Raw genomic sequence first — 21,553 nt, 5'->3', positions numbered from 1 at the left:
TTCTTTCCATATTTAAAATCTATGATCTTAATTCTTGAATTCTTGCTTCTTTAATCCCTTTTATTCTAAACTTTGACTGCCCTGGATGAAAATATTTTTCCTAGGATTCTCCTTTGCCTTAATCTTATCTCAAATCCACCTGAGTTACAATCTTTACATGAAAAATCTACCCAGCAACAAAGAAAAGAATAAAAGGTTGTCATAAAATATTATCTCACCATCCAGATGGCAAAGATTATCAGAAGATTTCTAATGACCTTCTATTAAATGAATTAATGTATGAGTATGCAAGGTCTTCTTAGGTTAGCACTTATCAAACAAGAGAAGGCAGGCTACTGTTCTCACAGTCTATTATCAAATAGGTGGCTAACTAAGACTGCAAGGTCTCTTCTCTGGAAGTTTTCCATTATTTCCCTCCCTAACAGAATCAGTGCAAGGTCTTTCTGGAAATAATCCACTCTTTCACTCCCTAGCAGAATCGGGAGGGTGCCTAGCTTGGAATGCAAAGTTTCTCTCCCTCTTCTAAGACTAGTCTAAGGGTGATTGTCTTTGTTTTAATGATTTTTAACCCTGAGAGGACTTCACTAGGAATATTAACTCTTAAGATTAATATTCCACTCAAAATGAAACTACACTTTCCGGGGTGGCTAGGTGGTATAGTGGAGGCAGGAGGACCTGAGTTCAAATCCGGCCTCAGACATTTAATAATTACCTAGCTGTGTGGCCTTAGGCAAGCCACTTAACCCCATTGCCTTACTAAAAAAAAAAAATGAAACTACACTTTTCTAAAGCTTAGGTGAGAGCCTCTACTAGGCTGTTCAAACAGGTTATGCCGATGTTTTCATAAGTCAACAGAATCAAAGGACTGGAGGGGACTAGAAGTCCTGTACAATGGAGAAACAAGGTCTGGGACAGCCTTTCCGGAGGAACTTGTGAAAGAGAAGTCAACATCTCCAACAAGTGCTCTCCCCCTGCACTCACGGATTCTGTCACAAACCACAAGGACAATAAGAGCCCCCACCTCCTAGGATCGGTTTGTACTTTTTTTTGCATTATATTTTTCTGGCTGTTCCCTAAGCTGTTGGCTGTTCCTCCTGGCTCCAAGACCCAACTAAAATTTCCCCTCCTGCAAAAAACCTCCCCACCCCCCTTAAGTCCAGCACTTTCTGTTAATTATCTCCCATTGTCCCTTAAAGATCTCGCTTAATAAATATTCGCTGAAATTTAAAGCAGGCGTCACTTCTCCTGAAAGGCCTCCCCCACGAAGGTGAGAAATGGGGGGCCACTCCATCCCCCCTTCCACTCCGAATCTGGTTCCCTTTCATTTACACCCAACCTAAAGGCCCACTCCTTGCTCCCTCCTGGTGGCACCAAGCGTGGCCCACCCCCCTCCCTCGCACTGCCGCCTCCCCCTCCTATGCGCTGATTCCCCCAAATCCTTGAGTCTCTGAAGAGGTCAGGGTTGGTCCCAAGATGGAGGCCAAGCACGAGGCCTGCTCCCGGAAGTGGCCGACAAGCGGGGGCGCCCCTCCCCTTCCGCCGCGCTTCGTCACTTCCGGAGCTCCGGGGAGCACGGGGTTTCCACCTGACTTCTTCCCACCAGCCCCCTCCCCCCCACGGCATTCCTTCCGGGGGAGGCGCGCCCCAGCGCGGCCCCGCCTCTTCCCGGTCGCGCGCAGCCGAGGGCGGGGCGGGCGCTCTTTCCCGGAAGCGGGCCCCGCCCCCGGACGTGGGCGCATGCTCCGTACCTGTCCCTCGCCCGCCTCCCCGCCCCTCTCTTCCGGGGCTCTCGTGGCCTGCTCGAGGCGGAGGGTCGGCGGGGCCAGAGGAGGGAAGGGCGCGGGGCAGCCACGGAGGAAGACTCGGCCCCCGGGGTTAGGCTGGGACAGTGACCAGACGCCGGTGGAGGGCGAGGAGCCGCCCCTGAAAAGGTGACTGCCCCCCCGGGCTAGACGAACCTCCTGTAAAGGGGGTGTCGAGCCCCCGAGGCCTCCGGCACGAGGCCACAGCCGGGGCCTTGCCCCAGCACCAGACAGTTGTCCAGCCCAAGGTTGCTGTGTTGCAGGAGCTCTAGCGCCCGGGAGGAGTGAGGGTTAAGGTTGGCGATCTGGAGCACCCCCAGCCTGGCACTTACCTCTCCCTCTCTTTTTTTTTTTTGTTTTAGTTTTTGCAAGGCAATGGGGTTAAGTGGCTTGCCCAAGGCCACACAGCTAGCTGATTATTAAGTGTCTGAGGTCCTCCTGGCACCACCTAGGCACCCCTACATCTCTCTTTTAAGGTTTGCAAAGTGCAAACAGACTCTAGGAGGGAGGGGCTGTTATTGTCTCTCTTTTATAGTTAAACTGGGGGAGGCACAGAAGCCAGCTGTGCAGCGTCCTGCAGCTAGTCTGCGTCTGAGGCCTGAGAAACCCAAGCTAGGAATGGATGGGAAGGGGCAGACGCCATCAAAGCCAAGGAAAAGACTGGTCAAGTTAGAGAACTAGTAATAGAGAAACAGACAATCGTCATAACCTAAGATTTTTTTTTTTTAAAGTAGCATTCTCTCCTTTTTTTTTTTACTATAAAATAGAAAATTCTAAGAGATTCATCTTAAGCTGCAGAGCATTGTGGGTTGCCAACCCGCCCCCATGAACCTCTCAGAATGCAAGGGATCTGTGTTGATGCCATTCTAACTTCTAGAACCTACTAGATTTAGTACTTCTCCCGTATGTGGCCTTTGAGAAACAAAAGTCACTTCCACATTACGGTAGAGCAGAAATAGAGCAGAATCTATGTCCCTTTGTGGTATGAAATCTTGCCATTTATGATGTATGAAATCTCAAAACCAAAGCAGATTCCAGTCCAACAAGGATTGCCATATTTAAAGTTTGTATAATGTTCTGCCAGTATCTAGCTCTAAATTATCTTTGATTTTTACAGAAGGTTGAAAGCATAATTGGTGGTCAAAATATAAGAATAACCTCTTAGCAACTGGTTATAGCACAAAGGCGGGTACCTTAGCAATGCTCAATAATTATGATTCTTAGTGTTAATTTATAGAGTTAAAAAAAAGGCAAAATTATTTTTATCACATGACTACCCCTGAACTATAAAAATGTAAATAGTTTGAAGGGCATTTAAAGATGCCTTGATTTACTGTTTCTGTAGATAAACGGATTCTCACTGTAACAGCTCATTAGAAACAGTGGTTTGCATATATATAGTTTGCCTTATCAGGTAATCTGAAACAAAGGGACATCAAGGAAACATCTGATATGGTATGATCATTCTATATTGTAAGGTTAATCCTGTAACTCAAACCTTTTATATAAGGAAATTATGCTGTACCCATGTCTTCTTTTTGTAAAAGTTTTCCACTAAGATTTGTTATACATTTAAAGAAAATGAAAAATAGGGAGAATGATTTGCAAAATATAAGAATACTTGGAATTCATAATGAAATAAATCAATTAAATGAATCAGCCCCCAGGGGCAGGGAGGGAGAAGTCAAGCTGAAGAATTTTGTACTCATTAAAATACTGCTGCATACTATTTTTAGAATTACATTGAAAATGATGTTTTAGTTATACATTTTCATCAACTCCAATATGGTACGAGAACTATGTTGCTATTGTGATTTTGATGAGATCTAAAACTGAAGTGCTTTAAAAAATTTTTCATCATATCTTTTTTCACAAATAGATGGAAGTGGTCATATTCAAATGATGGGTCATATTTTAAAGATCCCCTCTACCCCCAACCCTCAAAAAACCTCTCCTCTTAATGATGTTCAACATCTCTAATCATTGCATCACTTTATTGCTTCAGTATGATTGTCAGGAGTATATTTAAGTGGGCAAGGAAGAAAGAACAATTTTCAAAGTGTTATACTGAGAAAATCAGATAGTAGGATTTTATGGTGTGTGGTATTTTTCCTAATAATAAATTTTTTAACTTTATAAAAATCAGGAAAATTCTTATCTTAGAAATAACTAGAATATTTCTGGGTTTTTGGTCTTTTTTTTTTGCAAGGCAGTGGGGTTAAGTGACTTACCCAAGATCACACAACTGGGTAATTAAGGGTCTGAGTGCAGATTTGAACTCAGGTAGGTCCTCCTGACTCCAGGGACAGTGCTCTATCCATTGAGCCACCTACCTGCCCCATATTTCTGAGTTTTTATAAGAATAAAGAAAATAGAATAAAAAAAGATGAGAGTTAACTCATGAATGGATTGTGACAAAATATGCACAGAGTAAAATTGTGATATTGTGAAATAAGGAAAAACAAGGAAAAACACTGGTCTTTTTGATATTTGTGCATTCTTGTAGGAATGCTCTCTTTTCTCCAATGATGGATGTATTTCGTCACATCCTTCTAAATACCATAGTATTTGTAGAATAGCAGAGTAGAATAGCAAGAAATTAAAAAAGATCAAAGATTATCTCCCCTCTCCTTCCTCATTGTAAAATTTTAATAATGGGAGTGTTTATATCTGAAAAATATTTCAGAAATGTAAATTCTTATGCTGATTTAGTCATGAATTTTTATGGTTTTGTATAAAATGAAAGATGTTAGTTGGAATGGCAGACTTTGGTTACTTTACTGCTTTCTTATTAATCTAAGAAAGTAGAACAATTTGTCTTGTTTGTGTTGATTGCAAAGTTTTTGCTCAAGATACATCTTTTAAATCTGATCCCAGTTTGCACTGTGGTCTCAGAGGAATATATGGAGGTAAGAAACGATATTTTAGTAGGTAGAATCTTTTATCCTTATGAGTACTTTAAAAAAAATTTCATCTGCTATAATTTTAAATAGTTTTCTAGTTTGGGTTTTTTTTTTTTTGGATGGGGCAGGGGATTAAGTGACTTGCCCAAGGTCATACAATTAGTAAGGTATCCAGGCCGCATTCAGGTCCTCCTGACTCCTGGGCTGGTGCATTATCTACTTTACCACCTGGCTACCCTAATAGTATTCTTATAGACTTTTCTGACTGACCCTGAGGAAAGTTGTTCCTTTGCTTCTCTAAAAAAGCAGATTATGTCAGGAGGCAGTCCATATTAACCCACATTCTAATTATTTTTGCAATGGAATATATTTCTGATATACAGCGTCCTTTTCCTGGGTTGAATTGAAGGTCCATCAGAACACCTTGGATGGGAAAAAGGTCTTTTTACCTCCTTACTATTTCCTATCTCATGAGCTTTGAACTTACTTTAAAATTGCTACAATTCAACTTGTTGACTAATGAAATGAGGGAAAGGGGGAGACTTAAAAAATATTATTTATAGTAGCTAGTCTCTGACCTTTGACATCATGAGCTTTAAAGGGAGTGGAAGCAACTTTCCTTAACACTTGTACCTTTGCCTCTCTTTGTCTCTGCTCTGACTTTTCTCTATTCCTTGACTATTCCAAGTCAGATCCTTGAGGCAGTATTATTTGAATATGACAGAATAACTAGCCACTGAATAGGCTTCATAATATCAGGGTGGCACCCCAAGTCTCCCAATGATGAGTACACTGATCTTGTCAGATACATTTGTTTGCTAATTATGCCAGGCATTATTCTGCTGAGCATATAGACAAAAACTTCTGAAACACTCCCTGCCCTCAAGAGGACTATATTCAATGGGGGATGCACCATGGGCCCGTAGAAATAAATTTTTTTTCTTTTAAATTTTAAATTTATTTTTTTATTCTCATTTTGTACAAATGTTTTTTTACATTAATAAAATATTCTTGTTTACAAGTAAACAAAATACCCCTCCTCCCCCATGAATATAGATAGACTTGTTTGGGTGAAAAAAGTAAAGGGGAGAGAAAAAAATTAAAATAAAAAAAATAATAATAGTAATAATTGTAGGTATGGCCAGGTGGCACAATGGATGAAGCAACAGCCCTGGAGCCACGAGCACCCAAGTCCTCATCCAGCCTCGTAAACCCAATAATCACCCAGCCATGTGACATGCAAGCCACCCGATCCCCACTTCCCTGCAAAAACCAAAAGATAAAAAAAGAAAGAAAAAAAAGACCCAAAATAAAATAAAATAGTAATAATAGTAGGGGTGGCTGGGTAGCAGACAGAGCATTGGCCCTTGAGCCAGGAGCACCTGGGTCCAAATCCGGCCCCAGACACCCAAAGATCACCCTGCTATGTGGCCCCAGGCAGGCCATCCAGCTCTACTTGCCCTGCACCCTCCCCCCAAATAATCATAACAAAAAATGTGCTTGAGTCTTTGTTCCAACACCAACAACTCTGTCATGGGTAGATCTCATTCTTTATGATAATAAGTCCATCACAAAAGTTATTTCCATATTTTTCCACTGTTGCCATTGCTGATCTCAGCTCCCTCCTTTCTTATTTCTCCACTACCATGTACTATATTTTCTCTCTCCTTTCACTCTGACTCTGCTGTAGGGTCGTTGACTGGCTCAGCAGACAGATCCCTGGTCCTGGGGCCAAGAAGCCCTAAGCCCTGCAACCACCCCTTAGGCCCAGAATCCACCTGGCCCTATGGTCCTGGGCAGGCCTTCCATTCCCAACCCCTTGCAAGAAGTAAGAAAGAAAATGTGTTATATCTGACCACTCTCCCCCCATGGTCCATCCTCTCCTCCTTTATTCACATCCCCACCCCTTCCCCCTGCTCCCCCCTCCTTCTTACTCCAGATGTCTATACCCCATTGAGTATATTTGCTGTTTCCTCTCCTAGCCATCTCTGATGAGAGCAAAGGTTCCCTCATTCCCCCTTGCCTCCCCCCTTCCATATCATTGAAATAGCTCATTGTAATAAAAAAAAAACTTACGTGAAATATCTTGGACTATTCCCCCTCTCCTTTTTCTTTCTCCCATTACATTTCCCATTTTTTCTATTGACTACATTTTTACACCATATTTTATCTTCGAATTCAGCTTTCTCCTGTGCTTCAACTATAAAAGCTCCCTGTACCTGCTCTATTAACTGAGAAGGTTCATATGAGTATTATCAGTGTCATTTTTCTATGCAGGAATACATGCAGTTCATCATCAAGTCCCTCGTATTTCCCCCCTCTCCTCCAATCTCCATGCTTCACCTGAGTCTTGCATCTGAAGATCAAACCTTCTGTTCAGCTCTGGCCATTCCAAAAGGAACCTTTGAAATTACCCTGGTTCATTGAAAGTCTATCTTTTTCCCTGGAAGAGGACATTCAGCCTTGCTGGGTAGTTCATTCTTGGCTGCATTCTAAGCTCTCTTGCCTTCTGGTATATTGTATTCCAAGCCCTACGAGCTTCCAATGTAGCTGCTGCTAAGTCCTGTGTGATCCTGACTGCAGCTCCACGATATTTGAACTATGTCCTTCTGGCTGCTTGTAATATTTTCTCTTTGACTTGGGAGTTCTGGAACTTGGCTATAATATTCCTAGGGGTTGGTTTTTTGGGGATCTCTTTCTCGGGGGGGGGGGGATCGGTGGATTCTCTCCATTTCGATTTTGCCCTCTGCTTCTAGAATATCAGGGCAATTTTCCTGTAGTAATTCTTTGAAAATGATGTCAAGGCTCTTTTCCTGATCATGACTTTCAGGTATTCCAATAATTTTTAAATTATTTTTCCTAAGTCTGTTTTCCATATCATTTGTTTTTTCAATGAGATATTTTGCATTTTCTTCTAATTTTTCTTTTTTTTGGTTTTGAAGTATTGATTCCTGATTTCTGGTAAATTTATCAATCTCCCTGAATTCTATTCTTTGTCTGAAGGATTTGTTCTCCTCAGAGAGTTTTCTTATCTCTTTTTCCATCTGACCAATTTTGCTTTTTAAAGCATTCTTCTCCTCCGTAACTTTTTGAACTGTTCTATCCATTTGACCTAAGCTGGTTTTTAGCATGCTATTTTCTTCAGCATTTTTTTGGATTTCCTTGACTAAGCTGCTGACTTCATTTTCATGTTTTTCCTGCATCTCTCTCCTTTCTTTTCCCAGTTTTTCTTCCAACTCCCTCATTTAATTTTCAAAGTCTTTTTTGAGCTCTATCATAGCCTGAGCCCAATTTCTGTTTTTCTTGGAGTCTTTAGATGCAGGAGCTTGTGCTTCCTCATCTTCAGACTGAGTATTTTGGTCCTTCTTGGGTTCATTTGCAAAATATTTCTCAATAGTCTTTTTTTTTTTGTTTCTCTGCTCATTTTCCCAGCCCGGGCCTGATTTGGGGTGTTTCTTGAACTTTTGGGACACTCCCACAAGAGTCTCAGTGTGTGTGGCTCTGTCCTCCCTCCTGGTCTGTGAATGACCATAAGCGCCCCCCTCTGCCACGGGACCGAGGTGGGGGGCCCCTGCTGTTCTATTGGGGGGCCTAGACTGGGATCAGGATCTGAATGTGGTCAGAGCCCCAGAGTCCTGTTTCAGGGGCAGAGGACAGAGCTAGGCAATCTCTGTTCACTCCCCTCCCTCAGCTCAATGGGCTCATGCCCTGGGGGCTCCTGCTTGCCTGCTTCTGTTTCCTGGATCAGGGCTGGGGAAAGAGGATGCTGCTTGCTGTGTGCCCTGAGGGCTGGGCTCCACATGCTCTCTCTGGCAGAGTTCCCCTGCTGTTCCCCCCACTTTGTGCCGGTGCTCCCCGGGGTGCAGCTCAGGAGACTCCCCTGCTGTTGTGAGCTGGGACTCCCAGCGCCCTGGGGCTGCCTCCGGGAGGCTGAGGTTCTTTGGCTCTGGTGGGCTGCCCCTCCACCTTGGGGAGCAGAGCCTTTCTGCTCTTTTCCCCCTTACCTTGAGTAGGAGAACTGCCTCACTGGATCCCTTTGTGGGTTCTGTCTCTCGAAAGTTTAGTTAGAGTCCTTAGCTGATGAATTTTATGAGAGAGCTCCTAAGACTCGATCCCTTCTTGTCACCATCTTGGCTCCCGAAATAAATTTAAATATAGTCAAATCATACAAAGTAATTTCAAGAATGAAAGAGCACTAATATTTGTCAGAGAAATGAAGGTAGTGACAGCTCAGTTGTTGAAGGAAGATAAAGCGAAGAGGAACTGCCTTCCAAGACATAGGGATCCCCCAGGGCACAGGCATGACAGTGGGAGATAGGGTTTTGTGTAAAGGAGCAGTTAGCAGACTGGTTCACTGGAGTAGAAGGTGCATAAAGGTGAAATAAGACTGCAAAGGCAGGTAGAGGCTTAATTGGGTTGGACTTTTTCCCTTAGAGGTAATAGAGAACCACTGTGTTTTAGGAATAAAGTTTTAAGAAGGTAGAGACTAGGGAAGATCATTTAGGAGGCTGTGGCCTGAGCCTAGGTTAATGGTGATAAGGATCTGAACTAGAGTGAAGACCACATGATTAGAGATGTTCTAGAATTAGAAAACCTGTTGAATTTGAATCCTCTACCTGGTGAATTGTAGGATTTAGGGTGTGGAAGGGGAGGAAGCAGGCATACTAAAGGGATATAATAAAGTTGTGAACATGAGTAGCTGGAAGGATGGTTGTGCCCTCAACGGAAATAGGGAAGGATGGGAAAGATTGCAGGCCAAAAGGAGACCTGCATCCAGTGATAATTAGATGAAATGGCCCCGAGGTGGCAAGCATATACATCAGAAGACATGTCAGCTCTTAGCCAAGGCATTTACTTAGATGAGAGGACAAGAGCAGGATAGTCATTAGAAATGCATTCTCCCCATAAACCTGAGGGAAGAAACATATGTAGCATGGAATTGTAGTTGTTGGACTGACATAAATTTCAACAGATAGTCACCTAAGGGAAGAAGTAGCTTCAAGAGTGTGGCAAACAAGACTTGTGATGTGGTTGTGGAGAAGAGCTAGTCCTAGGAACCCAGCCAGAGGCTTCTATGAGGAGAGAAAGAAAAAGATTTTCAGGCCCTGAAGGAGCAGAAACTGATCATTACTTATTTTATGCATATAATCCACACAATTATTTTATTGTCATTGCACTTTGAGCATTATCCCACTTTTCTCATATATTTTTGGGGAGAGTGTTTCTCAGATTTATTGGAAGAATGTTGTGTTTTTGCCATACTGTCTTAGTAAAATTAAAATGCCTTTGTTAAAAGCTAATTGTGTCTACTGCCATGATTGTTCATTGGAAGCACTTTGGTAGGGGCTTATGAACTATGGGTTATACCCAGAACCTGAGAGAGCAGCTATCCTCTGGGACCCAACCCTCGAGAGCATTTGCAAGTTGGGGGAGTAACCTGATCATAGTTTAAGGAACCTCACAACAATGACTCCTGCTGGGAAGGGAGGACTGCAGCAAAACTGCAGGCAGGAGACAGGAGAGTTGATAGTGAAAGAGTAATGAGATGTAGAGCACTAACAGGGAGGAGAAAATTTTGACTTTGCCTTGCTGCACTTGACTCAATAGTAGTGTATTACATGAAGGTCATCTAGCTTTTTTGCAGGGTGATGATGGCCCACTTGGAGGGGGTGATCTCTTGATTCTTTATGGACTCAGGACCAAGTTCTTTCTGTGTCCTTTATTTTCTAAATTAAAAAAAATATTCTATGTTCAAAGATTTGCTATTCTGATACTAATACTCTTGGGGGAAGTGTCCTGATACAGAAGTATTTTGTTTCCTTCTGGGTGGAGACAATAAGCCAAATAAGTGAGAAGTGGACCTCCAAATGGACATGAACCCCACAATGCCAGGAGGAGACCTTTCATGGAAGAATTACAATTATATTTAATACATTCAATTATATTCAATATAAAAGTATCATATGTTAATGAAAGACTATACTAAACCTTTTAGATGGGAAGGAAAAAATAAGAATATAATGCTTACTTTGAGGTCTTGTGCTAAGCATTTTACAAATATTTCATTTGATCTTCATAACCTATGGGGTAGGAGCTCTTATGACCCCATGTTTTACATTTGAGGAAACAAACTGGTTCACATAACATATTAAGTGAGGTTGAATTTGAACTCAGACCTTCCCAATTCCAGGTCCTAGCCTTCTATCCACTGAGTCATCTGCTTCATAAATAGATAAATAACATCATACAAATATCACCGATAAATTGCTTTAGATTAATGTTAAATACTAGTGTTTAGTTGTTTTTAGTTTTTGTTTTTTGCCTGCAAGTAGCATACAACGTTGTCCCATCCTTTTTTACGTAACAGAAAGGTTTATGTTGACAACTATCTTAATAGACTATACTGGAAGCATAATAATTGTGATTAAGTTTATCTTTATTTTAGTCACAGAGTCATCTTAACTTTTTAAATGCCTTCTGAATGTCTGGAACAGATGGCCCATCTTTATATCGCCTACCTCCAACTAATATAATTCTAGAGTTTGACATTCAAAAGTATGATTCCTATGGAAAAAAATGTCTAATTGTTTCTAACCTCTTAACTGCTGTTCTAGTTTGTTTCTTCATTTCTTCAACTATGCTGTGAATACTTAGTAGAATAATATTTAATCAAGCAATTAGCAAGCATTTATTAAATTTCTACAACATCCCTAGGAATATGTTATGATCTGCAGCTACAAAGACAAAGGTAAAACAATTCCTGCCTCAGGGAATTTACAGATTAGATGGAAAAGCAACATATAAACATATAGGTGTATATGAAAAGATATATATGTGTGTGTGTATATATGATAGAGGATATAAATATGATATATATATATGTAGGATTTTTTTTGTTGTTGAGAGACATAGGCGAAATCAGGAAGGCCTCAGGTAGAATATAACACTTTACTGAGTAGGGATTCTCTCAGTGAGAGTGAGTAGAGGGAGTGATCCCACTCAGGAGGTGGTGGGGAAGAGTAGGCAACTTGTGAAAAGATTTAGAGATGGGAGATTTAAGTATCTTGTGTAAGAGCCAGTAAGAAAGTCAGTTTTTCTGGATGTTAAGAGTACTGGAAGGAAAGTAATGATTGGAGATATAAATAAGGATTGAGAGGCAGGATGAGGATAAATTGTTAAGGGTTTTAAATGTCAAAGTTTATATTTGATCTCTTGAGGGAAAGAGAGCTAGCTTTTCAGTCCTTTCTGACTCCAGGATCCCATTTAGGTTTTTTTGTTTTGTTTTGTTTTGTTTTGCAAAGACACTGGAATAATTTACCATTTCTCTCTACAGCTCATTTTAAAAATTTTTTTTTTTTGTAAGGCAAACGGGGTTAAGTGGCTTGCCCAAGGCCACATGGCTAGGTAATTATTAAGTGTCTGAAACTCTACAGCTCATTTTACAAATGAAGAACAGAGGCAAACAGGGTTAAGTGACTTGCCCAAGGTCACCCAGCTAGTAAATTTTTGACATATGATTTGAACTCATGAAGATGAGTCTTCTTGATTTCTAACTTAAGGCTTACCCTCTAGAGAGTTGTTGAAGTTTATTAAATAGGAAAGTGGCAAAATCATATCTGTGCTTTAAGAAAATCACTTTAACAATATGTGGACATTAAATTGGAATGGTGAGAAACTTTAGGCAGGAAGACCAATAGGGAGGCTTTTGAAATAGTCCATTTGAGAGATGATGAGGACTACATTGGACTTGGGATGGGGATAGGGAATAGGCTTTGTGACTAGGGAAAGGGATTGGATGTGAGAGATATTACTGTTAAATTAGAAATGACAAGATTTGGCAAATTTGATTAGCTATGTGGGACAAGTGAGGAGTTGAAGACACTGAGTTTTGCCTGGATGACTGAAAAGCTAACCTGGTGTTTACTCCACATCAGAATTTGGCAGGACAGTTTTGAAAGGAAAGCTGAATTTTATTTTGAGCATGTTGAGTTTGAGATGTCTTTGGAACAATTCTGCTATTATATCTACTAGTCAGCTCATGTTAAAGGATTTGAGAAAAATTAGGGTTAAATCTTATGAGTAATCTTACTTATAATCATAGCTAGCATGTTTCTAGTGATGTAAGATTTTCAAAATACTTTAAATAGGTTTACTCTTTTGTTTCTAACAACAAATCTTGTAAATTAGGATCTATTTGTAAATTAGGATCTATTTATAAATGAGGAAAATCTGAGCCAGTGAGACCAGTGAGATAGTGAATAAGGATGGCAAAGAAAACTAGGAGTGGACAAAAAGATAGGACAAGAATCAGGAGAGAGTAATGTTTTAAAACCCAGAAAGAAGAGAGTATCCAGGAGGAGAGTGTGATCAACACTATCTAATGTTGACGAGATATCAAGAAGGATGAAAATTTAGAAATAGCCATCTAATTTATTTTTTGAGATCATGGAAAACTTTGGAAAGAGCAGTTTTGGTTGAATGATGAGATTGGAAGCCAGATTGCATAGGATTTGGAAGAGGAAAGGAAGTAGAAGTATAGTAGAGTATAAATAGACCTGTTTATTTTTAAAGGCATTTCTTTGCCTGAAAAAGTATGTACAAATTAGGAGACAGTTCAAAAGAAAGATACTACTTAAGAGGGATAAAACTAGGTCGTGTTTGTAGGCAAAAGAGAGAGAATGCTTGTGGGGCAATATGCCGGAGAAATTTGGAGTAGATGGGACTGAGTGTATGTGTAAAGAGATTGACCTTAGAGAAGAGAAATACCAGTTCTGTTGAGAAAAGAAGCATACTGATCAGTAAAAATGTTAATTTTTTTTCTCTGGCCATACCCAAGTAGAGCAGGGTCAGTTTGCATAGGAATTTAGGAAGGCAAAGAACTATGGGGTGAGTTGTAGTATCTAAACATTTATTTTTAAAGCCAGTTTCATGTTACCAAAAACTAGGGGAATAATGTCAATCATTTATATCCTACTTTAAAGGCTTATAGAACCCTTCTCACAATAACCTTGTGAAGGAGGTAATATAAATAATAGTATTTTAATTTTCCAAATAATAAAATTAGGTCTCAGAAAGTTTCAGAGATTTGCCTAGGATCACACAAAGAGTCAGAATCAGGACTCAAGTCCAGATCTTCCTTGACTTCCGGTCTAGTGCTTCTTGCATAACACTTATCAAATCATTTGTATGAATATAATTTTCTAAGTACTTATCACAGAGAAAATAAAGGAATGAAAAAGCATTTGTGAAGTGCTATGTGCTAAGCATTGTGCATCATGATGAGGATGAAAATTTTAAAAAAGCAAGACAGTCCCTGCCCTCAGACAATACATAGAGAGTCATGGTAGCAAGGGAAGAGGGTTTTGGTCAGGAAAGTCATTTAACAAGTGATTGAAATATTTCTTCCAGGAATGGTAGTGTTGACTTGATTATGTGGTATAGTGGGTAGAGTACCAGCCCTGGAGAGTTAGGAGGATGAGAGTTCTACTCTAGCCTCAGATACTTGGCATGTACTAGTTGTGTGACCTTGGACAAGTCACTTAATCCTTATTGCCTCATATCCAGTGGGCCATCTCCAGTCATCCTGATTCATATCTGACCACTGGATCCATATAGCCCTGGAGGAAAGGCCAGTGACTTAGCACAGCATCCCCTCACTCAAATCCAATTCATATGCTTGTCATGGCATCACCTCCCTGATGTCATGGTCTTCTTCAAGAATGGAGGACAGGGCCAGCTAGGTGGCACAGTGGATAGAGCACCAACCCTGGAGTCAGGAGGACCTGAGTTCAAATATGGCCTTAGATTAAATGGAAATTAATTAATTGGCAATTAATTAATAGGCAATTAATAGTTGCCTATCTGTTGACCTTTGGCAAGTCACAATCCTATGGCCTTAAACAAATAAAACTAAAAAAAAAGAATGAAGGACAAACATTATCATTTCCTTGGATAGAGGTAGAAGGGAAAGAGGGATGCATGGTTTGTACTTGCTGAAAAGACCAAAGAGGGGGCGGCTAGGTGGTAGGGGTGGCTAGGTGGTGCAGTGGATAAAGCACTGGCCCTGGAGTCAGGAGTACCTGGGTTCAAATCTGACAGACACTTAATAATTACCTAGCCGTGTGGCCTTGGGCAAGCCACTTAACCCCATTGCCTTGCAAAAACCTAAAAAAGAAAAGACCAAAGAGTAATAATAATAACAGTTCATATTTATATAGTGCCATAAAGATTAGAAATCACTTTATAAATATTATCTAATCTGAGCAGAGAAATTGCTGCTCTTATTGAGGAATCTGAGGCAGAGGTAAAGTGATTTGTCCAGTGTAAGTTTTTCTTAACATGCTATAATTTTATCACATGAACGTTACTCTTTCTTTGTCCTCCTGTTTTACTATTTTATGCCTTTGAGTGGCACTTGATTTCAAAGTGCTCAGCTAGAGTCATTTAAGAGCTAAGCAGATTACTGACCTTTGATCCAATGCCAGCTCTCTGTCAGGATTTACAGCTTATGCTGAAGTGTCTTAGTGGTACTCTTTTGAATGTTAGTTTCAAGGTGATAGAATACCAGAGAGCAGTGTGTGTGTGTATATATATATATATATATATATATATACACACTTTTTTAGAATATGAAAGATATTTTAGCATTTTCAAATTCTAGACTGACCTTTTGGTAGAATGTGGGATGGGGCAGAATGAAGGGGTAAAGTAGTAAATGTTTAAAAAAATTGTTCGTGACACATTTTAAAATTTAAAATTCATCATTAACACCTTTTCTTACTTTCTTTATACAAACCACAAAATGAAAAACAGTCAAGTCTTGATTAGCTTTTGAGATTTCTGTAGTGTAAATGCTTACATTGAAAATTCAGTGTTGGGGCGGTTAGGTGGTTCAGTGGATAGAGCACTGGCCCTGGAGTCAGGAGTACCTGAGTTCAAATCTGGCCTCAGACACTTAATAATTACCTAGCTGTGTGGCCTTGGGCAAGCCACTTAACCCCATTGCCTAGTAAAAACTAAAAAAAAAAAATTCACAGTGGTCCTCAGAGTTGTTTGGTGTTGGCTTGAGCACTCTCCAGCTTAGATTTTTCTCCTGGCTATTTTTCCCTCAGGGGCAAAAAACAACACTGGGATATATCAGCTGGTATTATCATGTTGATCTACTAATATAATTTCCAAATAAACACCTTGAGGAGATTTTTTTTTCTTACATGTTGTTTGAAGATACTGTGTGTTTTCTGAAGTTTACCTCTTAAATATGAATTCTTACCAATCAATCACAAGCATTTTTTGGGCATTTGTCCTAGGTACTATGCTAGTAAGCACTGGGAGATACAAAGACAAAAGTGATGAAGTTCTCACTCTAAAGGACTTTTACACTATAATGGAGGAGGCAGTATAATAATAAAAAAGTATATTAAAAACAACTGAATAGATAGAAGATAAGCTCCAAGAAGATACTAGCAGGTAAGAGGTCTAAGGAAAGGCCTCCTGCAAAGGGTGACTCTTGAGCTTAGTTATTTAACCTATAGATATTGCCATTATTATTTAGGAACACTAGAGATTTGATTCCTCTCCCACCCTGCCCTGTCCCTCCAATATTATCAGAAGTTTTGACTGGTGTTTTTTTTTTTTTTCATCATAGCAACTCTCACAGACCAACTACTGAGATCAGTTAGTCATTTTTCAGTTGGTTCTAACCTTGTGTGTTCCATTTTTTTAGAGTTTTCTTAGTAAAGATATTGGTATGACTTACCATTTCCTTCTCTAGCTCATTTCATAGATAAAGAAACTAAGACAAACAGGGTTTATCTAGTAAGTAGTCAAACTTGGAAGACTTGAATTCTTCTTGACTCTAGACCCAGCACTCTATTCACCATGCCACCTACCTCTGAGGAATAAATCTTCAAATATTGAAGGACACAGCTCATGCACCTCTACTCCACAGAAAGATAAAAGTGCTATGGTTTCTCAAACACTTGATAATTGCCTAGCTGTGTGGCCTTGGGCAAGCTACTTAACACCATTTGCCTTGCAAAAACCTAAAAGAAAAGTGCTGTGGTTTCACTTTCATTTATATGTGTCTTCCTAATCAATGATTAAAATTTGGTCATAGAAGGGGGACAGTTAACTGATTGTTGCAAAGTTAGTTTTTTAAGTACTTGGGTCTATTGCAATTGTATGAACTCTTTACATTGTAAGAAGAAAGCAATCATAAATGATTCTGTGTTTGTGTCATTCCAGAAGCAACCTTTCCAGAGACTGATTTTTGTATACAAATTCAAAGATTATCTACAGGAGCAGCTGAATAAGCACATGATAAAACCAGTATGTAGAGAGATTTTATTATTATAGATATGCAGAACTGTTGCTGAAATGTCACTGATTAAACCTTGTGAAGCACCAATTGTTATTTTCTCTTAAGATGGAAATGAGAGTGAAAGTGCCTTTATTCTTTCCTGTTTTTATTCACCTTTATTCCTTTATTTAATTTTTCTTGCTTCTAGATCCATATATATCAATCTTTGCACCCAGGATAAAGAGCATTTTTCAAGGGCAGAAAGGAGGTTGAGGAGGAAATCATTTGCGATGTGATCACTATTGAAGGGAGGGGTGCCTGCCCCAAAACACTGGAAGGAGATGATGATGATGATGTGGGGAAAAATAAAATGGTGGGGGGAGATGATGATATGGGGAAAATAAAAAAATGCCCCTCCCCCCCAAAAAAATTATATACCACTTGGAGTGGGATTAAATTGAGAAAGTTCATCTGTGATAAGGCTGCTTAGGGAAGAATACTCCTAAAGCTCCTCATTTTTTTAATATAAATATTTTATTTGTTTTTCAATTATCGACAATAGTAGTTTCTACCTATCAATTTTTGTAATGTTTTGAATTTTACAATTTTCCCCCCAACCTCCCTTCCCTCCATCTACCCTAGCACAGAAGACAGTCTGATAAGTTTTACATTGTTTCCATGCTATACATTGATCAAAATTGAATGTTAAGAGAAAATCATATCCTTGAGGAAAAAGTAAAACATAAGAGATAGCAAAATTACGTAGGACATATGACAACTTTTTTTTTTAAAGGGTCTTTGTTTAAACTCCATAGTTCTTTCTCTGGATACAGATTCTCCATCACAGATATCCTAAAATTGTCCCTGATTATTACACTGATGGATTGAGCAAGTCCATTAAGGTTGATCATCACTCCCATGTTGCTGTTAACAGCGTAAAGTGGTCTTCTGGTTCTGCTCATCTCACTGAGCATCAGTTCATGCAAGTCTTTCCAGGCTTATCTGAATTTCCATCCCTTCTGATTTCTAATACAAAAAGTGTTCCATAACTTATATACATACATATACCACAATTTGTTCAGTCATTCCCCAGTTGATGGATATTCACTCAATTTCTAATTCTTTACTACCACAAACAGAAAATTTTCTAATTTTAACAAATTATTTTTGTTAATTGAGTGTTATGATCAATTTTTTTTCAAAGTTACTCTGAATGTACTATTATTTTCCTTTAACTTCCAAGTTCAAGCCTTAGTTATCCTAACCTAATTATGGCTCTTCTTGCACCTCTGTTTCTTTTTCATTCAATTCTTTATGATTATTTTGTAAAAACTTATTCTCTGCTATCACTTTGAGAAAACTTGTAGAAGAACATTATGAAATTCTCTTTATTTTTCTTTTCTTTGTATCTTTGTTGGGAGAAGAGGAATAAAGGTGATAGTGATGTTAGGTTATATGATTTTTATTCTTATACCCTCTCAAGTTCATAACTGGCCTAATCTGTATGTAAAACATGCTAGATATGTTTTGAGGGGTGTGGCTAGAGAGGAAAGAATGAAATAAGCATTTATAAAGTGTCTATTAGGTGCCAGGCATTGTGCTGTCTTTATCAGTTCTTTGAAAAATATAACTATCTACAGTCTTTAAATAAGAATTTAAATGAGTAATATTAAGTGTGATTTTCTACAAAGATTATTACATCAGTCATCTTCCTGAGGGGTGAGTATCTGAACAGTTAAGTTTTGATTTGGGTGCATAAAACAGTTTTCTAGACAAGGGAGCAGGAGAAATATATATATATATATATATATATATATATATATATATATATATATATATATATATATACATATATATATACATACACATTTGTTTTCGAACAAGAATTATATTATTTACATTGAAAAATCATAAGTGAATACTATACTCATGCTATGAATATCATTATTTAAAAACATTTGCCATTTGAAAATGACATTTTAGACAATTAAATTTGAATTATATTTTCTAATTTTAAAAAATCATCAAATTAAAAGGTTTTTATTATTAAAAATCTAAAATCACATTTGTTTCTATAATTCTAAAATTAACAAATAGATTTCTAAGTAAATTCTTCTTTAATATTAAGAACAAATGTGGATATATCAGACATGAGGGAGAATATTTATGGGTACAGAGAAAGAGAAAAAGAAGACTATTGGCAGGAGTTATTTCCTTTGAGGCTAGTTTGCTATCTTTATTATCTTTTGTACTTTCTTTATGCAGATAAGGGTCAAGTGAGTAATTAAGGCTCAGCAAAGTAACAGAGTTCTAGCAAGTGGGGACTTGTACAAGATGTTGGATATCATAGGATTGTAAATATATTGTCTTGTATGACTTCTGAGGTTTCTGATTACATTTTATAAATGTGCCTTATCAGAAATCTTTTCCTAGCAATCCTTTTTGGCTGTAAAAGTTCAGCTGACACGGAATTCAGAGAGTAAATACGTCTCCAAAGCTGAGGAGCAATGTATTATAATTAAAAGAGGCAATAGAAGAGACAATAACTTAAAATTAGAGCAGAATCTTCAGACAAGTGGGAAACATCTAGTTTGGTCTTTTGAAGCCATAAGCCTTGTAGGAGTGACTGATGATATGAACCTAGAGACATAGAAAGGAGTGTCATTCTCATATGTGTGGAAATAGAGAAGTTTGCATAGATATAGAGCTGATGGGATTTTCTTGCTTAAAATAATAATAATATCTTTTTCTGTCAATCTTGTTTTTGATGTTTTGAATAATTATTTTTCTTTGGAGTGAAGGAACAATGTAATTTTGCTATAAAAGAGGCATTTTATGCTGCATCCTTTTCCTTTAGAAATCGACAGAATAATAAATTTTATATTTTATTGGGCACATTGAATCCAACACTCAGAATTCCAGCACATGTAATTAGAGATTGTCAGCATTAAAAGATCACATCACTATGTTTATAATAATAATATGAAATTTCAGCTTGAGTTTAATTGTTTAGATCTTTTAGCCACAAGTGGGAAAGCTGTTGACAAACCCATGAGTCAAATGGATACTCAGAACCAAAATGACAGATTTAAAAATCAAATGGCATCTTTTCTTCAAGAACCCCTTGGTACAGAGAAGCTAAATAAGAGTAAAATAAAGACTTGGAAATAAAATCTTAAGTTTTTACAAAAATTTACATGTATATTCATTAAACAGATAAAATTACCATTTCTTTCAGCTCTCTGAAGGGGGGTGTAAAACTGAATTGTCTCAAGTTCTAACACAAGTGAGTAAGAAAAGTCCCTATCCAGTTATATTCTGGGTAACATCATTCATACGAGCATACAAAAATATTCTATGATTACTTTACAGGTGATTTGTGATTTCATTTATGTTAGCTACTCCCTTGAATGAATGATTGAAAGGCATTTTTGTATCCTTTCTCTCTCTCTCTCTCTCTCTCTCTATATATATATATATATATATATATATATATACACACATATATATTATATATATATATATTTTAATGCCCTATAGCTGTATACCACATATATACATATCATATACTTGGTTATATACATACATAATATAACAGTGTTATACCATATAAACCCTGGGATATAAATAGAAAAAATGAAAACAGTGAATTTACAGTCTTGAGTCAGAGCATTTGATTTCAGATTCTATCTCCTATCTTTATTACATGTAAAATCTTGGACAAATCACAATATCTCTGGACTTCAGTTTTCTTATCAGTAAAATGGAGGTGCATCCCATGGCCCCTGAGATCTCTTCTTTATTTTCTTGTTCATTATTATAAAATTTCATTATATTCATATGCTACAAATTTGTTTGGTCATTCTCCAAATTTGAACATTTAAATTGTGTTCATTTTTAATAATGAGAAATAATCTAATAAATATTTTTGAGCAAATAATTTTAAAATTTTAGATAATTCTTTTAGGGTTTATTACCAATGGAATAATTGGGTCAAAGGCCATGATTTGTTTTGTATTGCCAGATTGTAATCCCTCTCCCAAACTTCCACAAATTTGCCATTCTACCAGCCATAAGAGTGTCCCCTTCACTTTGTATTATATAAAACTGTGGAGCTTGGAGTACAGAATAAAGAAGGAATTAAAGGAATATAAAGAATGTAAACTTCACACTACTATTTGATATTAGGAAAGTAAGGTGAAAGACTATAATGATTTCTTTTTTTCTGCCAAGTGATCGCAAATTTTTTGTTGTGATTTTCAGACACATCAAAAGAAGACATTACAGTATATATTTTTTCTACCAGGCTACCTTTCTATATGAAGCTATATTAATATGAATATTAAATTTATCACAACTTATTACTTACTATCACTATTATTAGTGAGTAGACATGTTTTTGTATCAGGTTATTTATTTATTTATTTTTAGGTTTTTGCAAGGCAAATGGAGTTAAATAGCTTCCCCAAGGCCATACAGCTGGGTAATTATTTAAGTGTCTGAGGTCGGATTTGAACTCAGGTACTTCTGACTCCAGGGCTGGTGCTGTA

At 38.1% G+C, this 21,553-nt stretch overlaps 1 protein-coding gene across 3 annotated transcripts in view; it reads left to right on the top strand.

Moving 5' to 3' along the window:
• The first annotated feature begins 1,807 nt into the window (after positions 1–1,807).
• The window catches only part of ANKRD31 (ankyrin repeat domain 31), a 201,089-nt gene continuing 181,343 nt past the window's right edge, over positions 1,808–21,553 (top strand). For 2 of the 3 annotated variants that reach the window (XM_074200455.1, XM_074200452.1), the window contains exons 1-3: positions 1,808–1,931; positions 16,949–17,032; positions 20,242–20,289. The gene's annotated coding sequence lies outside the window, so the exon portion shown is untranslated. The remainder of the gene's footprint in view (positions 1,932–16,948; positions 17,033–20,241; positions 20,290–21,553) is intronic. The other variant, XM_074200453.1, reaches the window with a different exon arrangement.

The sequence above is a fragment of the Macrotis lagotis genome, chromosome X (assembly GCF_037893015.1).
Source record: "Macrotis lagotis isolate mMagLag1 chromosome X, bilby.v1.9.chrom.fasta, whole genome shotgun sequence".
NCBI lineage: Eukaryota > Metazoa > Chordata > Mammalia > Peramelemorphia > Peramelidae > Macrotis > Macrotis lagotis.
Note: the sequence above shows the minus strand (reverse complement) of the source record. Positions and strands in the feature narration are given on the sequence as shown.